Source organism: Siniperca chuatsi, linkage group LG18 (genome assembly GCF_020085105.1).
Source record: "Siniperca chuatsi isolate FFG_IHB_CAS linkage group LG18, ASM2008510v1, whole genome shotgun sequence".
In the NCBI taxonomy this organism is placed as follows: domain Eukaryota; kingdom Metazoa; phylum Chordata; class Actinopteri; order Centrarchiformes; family Sinipercidae; genus Siniperca; species Siniperca chuatsi.
This window is the reverse complement of record NC_058059.1, coordinates 11,854,016-11,862,584: the sequence shown is the minus strand read 5'-3', so window position 1 is coordinate 11,862,584 and position 8,569 is coordinate 11,854,016. Positions and strand designations below refer to the sequence as shown.

Below are 8,569 nucleotides of genomic sequence, written 5' to 3'. Positions count from 1 at the left end.
TTTGAGACAAGCAGATTGGCGTGCTGTGTCTTACAGACATTCGTGCAGATATCAATTTCCCTTCTTTGTCAGCCCCTGGGCATGCTATCATCTCCAAAAAAGGAGCAGAGAAATTAAGCAGGAGCTGAAGGCTGTTCCCAGACCAGCACCTCTAGATGAAGACCAATTTAGCATGACTGAATTATAATCTTGGCCCCGGCCGTAACATATTGCAACCATGTGCTGTCCAATGTATTCAAGGCGACTGGGAAATTACTTCAGAGCTCTGGTATCAAAGGGTAAGTCAGGTGGTGGTCGTCATATACAGCCAGATGATGCATACATAAGCATGGACACAAGAAGAAACACATACACACACACACACACAAATAGTTATTATGAATTCAGCCCCCAGCTGGTCAAACAGCCTAGAAAGTAAAGGCAGTTAAAGCAGGTGTGGGTCTGTGGCATCCTGCCAATCAAACAGTGGGAATTGAGTTAGTGTAGTGTGTGTGTTTGTGTATGTATGTGTGTGTGTGTGTGTGTGGAGCTGTGGTTACCGTAGTAGGCTGATCAGGTGTCACACAAACACAGCTTCCTCCCTGCCATTGTCTTGCAGAGAATAGAGTCTTGCTCCCAGGGTTCACTGTCGTAAAAACTGTAGGGCCACTCGTCAGCGGAGTGCAGCAAAGTATTTGAAAGTTCAAGAAATCATCAACGTGTGCTGAGTAATTGATCCATTTTTCTTTTCATTTGCATTTCAATGAAGTGAAAATGTGATGTTTTTGTGATCAGGCAAGTGGAATACATGCCCAGCTGGACAACCGAGCATTTAGAAAAAAGGAACATCAATACTGGCACACTTACTCTTTTTAACTACTGAGCTTTTACCTCTTCCTTTCTCCTTCTCAATCTCAAAAGAACCGGCCATATTAAACTGTAATTGCTTTATAATTGCCACAGTTCTGCTATGGGCATAAATTTCCAAAGGCAGGATACAAGAAAGGGATAATGTTTCATCCAGAGACCTCTGAGGTATCCCAGCACAGCTTTCAATCAGGAGCACATTGTTCATGTGGAGGGAAGAATAAAAAGGTAGTAGCTCTAACATATTAATACTTGTCATTTTTGAAAAACACACTGACAAATGTGACAAACAAAATACAAGCCAAACCTGTAACATCTTTTAAATAATTTCTAAAAACTCACTTTTAAGCCTTCTCTTCAATTTTAACTATGTTTTTTAATTAGTTTTGGTTTTATTATTTGTATGATCCTCATTGTTTTACTGTTTTATTCTGTGATCTATTTTTTAATTGTTCTGGTAGTCTCACTATTTTAGAATAGTTTATATTTTACTCCATTTACACCAATTTAGCATTGCGCTCCCATAACATTGTCAGACTCAAAATAGACAATAAATCGATGCAGCAGAACCAGAAAAATCTTCTTTTTTATTACACACATTCTTCTTCCTTGTCAAACCCTGGTGCCTATTCAGGTGTGTTATGCTATTAGTGGCTAATGTAGCCTTGAGCCGCTAGCTGGTACTTTGTAATGCTGTTGACTGAATGAAAAGTGCTATATAAATAAAGTCATTAAGTTAAGTTATTAACAAATCTAAATCATGTGCACAACCACTAGTTATTACACATACAGTTGGTACACTGCTTTCCAATATATTGTTCTAGCTACACTTAAATTATGTTCTGTTAAGTTGTGTTTGTTTTTCTTTAAATGTGTGGTCAGAACTTTCACACTAATTCAAGAATATACACATAAAAACTTCAACAAAAGCAGTTTGAATCTCTGTCTGTTGAATAAAATATAAATATATGAAATATTAAAAAAACAAAGTGTACATTTAGAGGCAAATTATAAGGGATCTACCATCAGCATCACTAAAACCACAGACTGAAATAACAAAATGAAAGAGAGGAAAAATAAAAAGGGCATTTACTGCAAAAAAGAGAGTGAAAACAGATAACAGGAAGCAGGAATATCATGGGGCGTGACAGAGTAACATAAAGGACAAACAAACAAACAAAAATCTCTGACAGGTAACATCCTGTCTTGAAAGAGAAGACTGACAGATGAAAAGGATAAACAGACCAGCTTTGTCCAGTAATGGGAGACACACACTTCTACCTCGTTGTTTTTACCTCTCTTCCATTTTACTTTGCAGCCTCCTCCTCCTCCTCCTCTACAAGCCACTTTGCTTTGATTCAGCTCTGTATCTGTATTTTAAATGACTCAATTACATGGGATCCCGCGGTGAAAATTACGGATGTTTTCCACTATTTCTCTCCAGTGGGACACCATGACCCCTCCCTGGTTCCAATAACCCCCTCCGCCCTCCTCCTCTTTCCTACATCCCTCTCTCCTGGCCTCTCTCTCCACCTGTCCTATTTTCCTCCTCTCCCACAGTCGCCCATTTTTCTTGACAAACGTTTGCTTTGCTGTGTGTATCTGCGACTGAGAGGAAATAATAGCTAAATGGTCTTGTTTGTGAGCTCTCTACACAGTGAGCTGACAAAGAGCATTTTGCAGGTAATTCTTCTGCTGCGACCACCGAAAAGAGCTTTGTAAGGATGACACGAGGTGTTGTTCAAATCTAAACACCAGACACGACAGAAATAAAAGCATATCAGCAGGCAGAGTTGCAGAGATGGACAGAATGTTGTTTTTTTATTCATCTAAAGCAAAGCAAAGCAGTGTTGTGATTCTTTTTCAGCACTTTAAACCCACAGCTTATGGGGGTCTGAAGCATTTTAAAAGTGGAATCTATCTTTGATGTACTCTGCTGGTGTTGAATCTACTTTCAAGATAAAACCCTCACCTACTGCTGTGTCCCCCGTACTCACTGAGGTGCAAAGCGGCAAGTAATGCTCAACCAAAGCTTACGGCTGGATCAGCTTTAAGGTGGCAATACGTCCACAAGTCCCATGAAGCAAAACATGTCTTGCAGGGCTGTCAAACAGACACTTGGCGAGCTTTATTTATTGCAAATGTTGTGACTTTAATGATCAAAACTAAAACTTAGTACCACTGTCAGTGTCACTGTACTTAAATTGCTTAAAATTACTACAGAAACAGTTCGTTCTAAAACAGGCTTTATTCATTTATGGAGTACCATGGGTACTGAACTCCCAGAAAACGCTTTTTGTGCGAATGACCAACTGGTACTTTCTTACATATGTACTGGGAGTGTTCTGGTGTTGAGACAAGTATCTTCCACTCTATCTTTACTTAACATAGAAATACCGTGTTGCCCCAAATCATTACTATTGAATGATGTTTCTTCTCATTTCCAACCCAGCAACAACACCAAATAAGATATTGCTGGTTTGGCTGCTACTGCAAAAAAACCCTGTTTTGTATGTGTATATTGTATGGGAATATCAATAAGAAGAATGCATGGGACTAAGCACTATACTGTCAATGTGTGACAGTGTCTATGTCTGTATTTGAGTCTTTATTTTCTCTCAGTTTCACCACTGTTCTGTATGTATGTATGTATGTATGTATGTATCTCTATTAGGCAATGGGAGAAAATGTGTTCAGAGCTTTCATTTATTTATCTATTGATCATACATGTCTACTTTTCTCTGTTATCACCTAGAAGTTTTTATATTTAAATTTTGAGGTTATAGTGTGGGGAGTGGCAGTGGGAATGGGGTTGGGAAAATAGGGGGCACACTGTTTGGTGTAGGGACACACAATATATAATATGTATGTGGTTAAACTATATCGTCTTGCTGCACCTACACAGTGTCTATGTTTAAAAGATGTGGTAAAAGCAATAAAAAAGTTGATTACAAAAAAGAAAATCCTATAGTTTTAACTATAATTTTAGAACATATTTGCTATAGGCTCACTAATGAAGACCAGTTAAACACCCAACCCAAACAGCCTGCATACCCTGTGGTGTAATTCAGGCTCCATCAGAAGAAACCTACACTGCATTACTATCCATCATAACACACGCCATAACAACCAAATAACCAGCGCCATTAAACATTTAGATCGTCCAAGGGATTCACTGAGAGTGGGGCAGACAAAGCTACCAGAATAGCCACCTTGAACCTGATAGGCCTCTCATCCATTCACCACCTTGCAGACCAACAGATCGAAGAACATAAGGAGTGTGTGCCAGCAAACAAACCTCACCAGTAGACCCCTGGGAGAGGAGGGGAAGAGGAGAGGCACAAGCCAAATCCCTTTCAAATGAGGGAGATAAATCTATTGATTTGAGATCAGCGTGCTGCATTACTGGTGCTGCCCCAGGGGATCTGGGAAGTGGAGGAGGGTGTAATGGTGAAGGTGGTTTGTAGCCATGGTAGGGCTAGACGGTAATATCTCAACAAACTATTGGATGGCTTGCCATGAAGTTTTGTACAGACATTCATGGTGCCCAGAGAAGAGATGAATCCTAATGACTTTGATGATCCCCTGACTTTTTTCCTGTCAAGACATTCACATTTGTGTTTTTTAGTGAAATGTCTCAACAACTGTTGGATGGATTGCCATGAAATTTGGTACGGTTGTTCACGTTCCCCTCAGGATGAGTTGTAATCACTTTGGTGATCCCTTGACGTTATATCTAGTGCCATCATCAGGTCAAATTTTTCATTTGTCCAATACTTTTGTTTATGACCAAATACCTACAAAGCTCATGACATTCCCATCAGCCTCAGTTGTACTTTGTGTTTAGTGCTACTTAGCAATTGTTAGCATGCTACTATGCTAAACTAAGATGGTGAACATGGTAAACATTATACCTGCTTGACATAAGCATGTTAGCAATGTCATTGTGAGCTTGTTAGCATGCTCACATTAGCATGTAGCTCAAAGCACCACTGTGCTAAGTACACCGTCACAGAGCAGCTAGCATGGCTGCAGACTCTCATTCTTCTTTGATATCAGCAGGTAGAGGCTTTGATTTAATAAAAGGATTCCAGTTTAAAATATGCATACAGACACAGGACTCAGTAGAGATGGAAAAGACCCTGCACCCTGAAATCTTACTTTGATACATGATGTGCAGATGGGCTCCTGACCTGAAGTTGGTCGGTATGTATGAAGAAGGAACAGGCACTTCATTGCCAACAGGCTCAACAGGTTTGAACAGATGGCAAAGGATCTCTCTGCATACAAGTGGCAGACTGACACTGCTGTTTAGCCGGCCACATGGTTCTGGATTACAGCCATTCATTACATTGGTGTCTGTACTATGTGGTGAGTCCACTAAAACAGTTACCTTTCGAGAGAGTGTGTAGGAGTTGTGCTGTAATTAAAAAAACAAGGTGAACTCACAGTAAGTGTTCCATATTTAGCCGATTCTCTGAGCTACAAGGTGATGTAGAAATATACAGCTTGAGAGTGCTATCAGTCTTCTCATCTATCTTTCAGCAAGAAAGCAAATGAGCATATTTCCTAAAATGTCGAAACTCTTCCTTTAAGTGTTCCAATTAAAGATCAGAAGAAGTTAGCAACCTACGACTCAACATAACCACAAATTCAGCTACTAGAGCAATTACAACAGGGTAACTTAATCTGACATTAAAAAAAGGTAATCGATTCTTGTTAGCCCCATAGAGCCTACAGACTCCGGCCCAGTCAATGTTAGTGGGTACTTGAGCTACATTTTGTTGTAACAGGAGACAGGGAAGTCCACACAGTGCATTGCTCATTAACCCTTTTAGATGGGCAACATTGAGCAGCAGGCAAAATATTTCTATTTTTCCATCAATATTTCATCACTGTCTCAGGCCAAACAAAGCCAGGGGCTTTGACCCTAATGGTCCCATCTGTCTATAGATCTTAAGGACATCAGTGTATGGGTGTCCTTTGACACCAGAAAATAGGCTTCGACATCAAGGAAAAACACTCACACACACTCACAGGATCCATGGATGTTAGCTAGCCCGGAAGGCAAAGTGTATCCTGCTTTATTTTGATGGTTCCTCACAGATGGTCTGTTGATGTTGAAGCAGGAGATCAAGTTTCAAGAGCATGAATGAATGACATTTCAGCAATTAGGACAAATCAGTTCTGTTAGAGTACATCAATTTATACCTAAAAAGTGATCCGAGACGCAGTATTAATTAACAAATTAATATAACATTTCTATTCCCCTCATAGCTGATACAGAGTTTTCTGTCCTCAATTGCCTGGGTTTGCTCAGAATCACTTTCACATTCCTAATTTAGTCAAACTCAGCCACCACGTTAACAAAAGTTTGTTTAATTGGCCTCGAATCCTTCACACTTGTATTTTAGTTCAGAAAATATTAGCTGTTCATCCTCTGATTATTACTATTTGTCCTACTCCATCTAGTGTTACCCATGAATAGAAAAAGTAAATAAATATAAATAATATATCAATATTAAGCCAAAAGTATTGGCATGGTATCCTGTCCTGTAAATCGCTCATTGTTTCTTAGCAGTGAGAGAGTGACCTCATTATCTTTGCCAGGCCCATTAGCTTTCTGCACAAACCTCAGGGGGCCAGTCCACCAACCCTTTACCTGCTAAGTAGTGAAATGTTCAGAAACAAGGAGCAATTGACAGTTTATTGGTTTATTGAGATATCACCGAGTGTTCTTAGTACATGCACGGATAAAATAGGTGGTGTGATAATGGTGGTAATATCAAAAAAGAAAAGTAGCAGACAAATGAAAGAAGTTAGTCCAGTGATCTGAGGTACTTGAGTGAAATTTAGAATAAAGTAGCAAATGTTCAAATAAATTTCAATGCACAAGTTGTATTAAATGTGGAAATCTTGAATGTGAAAAAGGACCAGAGTCAATGGGACTGACATTACAATAGAGCCTCGATACGTCTCACTGGGCTTGGGTTACACAAACCACTGTGAAGGAGAGCCACTGCGGCCTCTAATTGGTGGTAATTAACCCTCCATGGTCATTGTTCCTGTCTCATTGTGCTTTAAGAGGAGAGGTCAGTGAACATGGGAGCCTTTTCCACACAGACAGGTAGACGAGGAGCACAGATCAAATGACAACAAAATATTCTGATGGGTAAAAGACATTCTGATGTGCTTTGTTCGGCTAATTATTTCTTTTTGTCCCCACAAATGAACATCACTGTTGCTAAGTGAAAACCTAAATACTTTACTAATGTTTTATAGATGAACTATTAGCATTAATAAGAACAAATTTGGGGTTGCCAGGTTGTGAAAATAACTTTGGCTTACCTCCTGGAAAAGACCTGTGAAGGATCCAGACCACAATCCATGTACTGACATCCACAGCTGCTGTCTGTGTGAATTAGTATATAAACCCTTTATTAATGATTTATTAACATTTATAACTGCAGACCTGGTGACTTGAAAAAACGTGAAAAAGTGAGAAACCTAGGTGCATTTATTAATGGATTACAAATATTTATAATTGAATTATTACCAAATGGAAGGTTAGCAAAGACACCAGCCAAAGGGATTTTTCACATTTGAGCAACACCTTATAACTTATTATTACACTTTTTAGTAAGTTATTTATTAACCATTTATAAAGCTATTAGTTTAAACTAACAGACATTTTCTAAAAGAGTGCCCTTTTAGAAAGTGGCACCAAACAAACAGAACAAAAACTTGCACCTTAAAATCAGTGTCTCTACACTTCCTTGTTCTCCCAAACCTTGAGTCATCCATTTCCAGCATGGCTGCCCTCTCATCGCCAGCGGCCCTGTGCACTTCATTTCAAGAGGTCATAGACCCTGATCCTGAACAATAGCCTCCTTTGTACATGTGCTGTTGGAGAGTGACAAGGACTTGAAGGTTAGTCGACCTGGACTGCTGAGGAGACACAGTTGCACAGGAGCGTCCATTAGGGCTTGGCCCTGTGACGCCGCCGACTTTCATGTTGCGCTATTGTTACACGGCTCTCCCCTGAGAGGTGGACACAGAGTGGGTAATGAGGGGTAATTGGTTCAGGGTCAAGGATGATTAATTCTCTTGGTCAGGTGTCAGCCAGTTTTCATACCTGGCTGGCTGGATAGACAGGTAGGAGGGAGGGGAAGGTGGATGGAATATGAGACGTGGTAGATGAGTGGGTAAGTAGATGTGTATCCAGGTGCGCACATACATGCACAGCAACGATTGTTGCTTAGAGAAGTCTGTGCTTAAATAAAACTAAACCCAAAGTAGACCTCACATACAGAAACCATCTTTCTATTCCTAAAACAAACACACATGGACAGGACAGCTATCACATCAGTAAAGATTTGCTGGGATCATATCTTTCCAGAAATAAACCTGAAAGGTCACCACGATCCTCCCCCTCCAACCGCTGAAGCCAGATTGAGATTGATAGCTGTTCCCATCCCTTTTACCTCCCCTTCAGCTTGACTGACTAATCTGAATACCTCTCCATCCATCCCTTCATTGTAACCGGGCAATTTTGGACACTGATTATCTTGCAACCTGTGTGTGCGCGACAGTAAATGCAGGGGCTGGCTGGTAATTGACCAGGCAAAGCCTGAGACGCCTGCCGTGTAATTGAGCGGGGGCTGAGGGGCTCTTTAAGGACTGAAAGGGTCCGAGGATCCCTCACTGCCCATTAGACCTGGCA

At 40.3% G+C, this 8,569-nt stretch overlaps 1 long non-coding RNA gene across 1 annotated transcript; it reads right to left on the bottom strand.

Annotated features, from left to right (window-relative positions):
- Positions 1-5,908: 5,908 nt before the first annotated feature.
- On the bottom strand, positions 5,909-7,881 carry LOC122865526. The gene is made up of 3 exons (XR_006375493.1): positions 7,597-7,881; positions 7,195-7,258; positions 5,909-5,957 (listed from the first exon to the last, which is right to left on the bottom strand). It is a non-coding gene; the product is annotated as an uncharacterized LOC122865526 (long non-coding RNA).
- Positions 7,882-8,569: the final 688 nt, after the last annotated feature.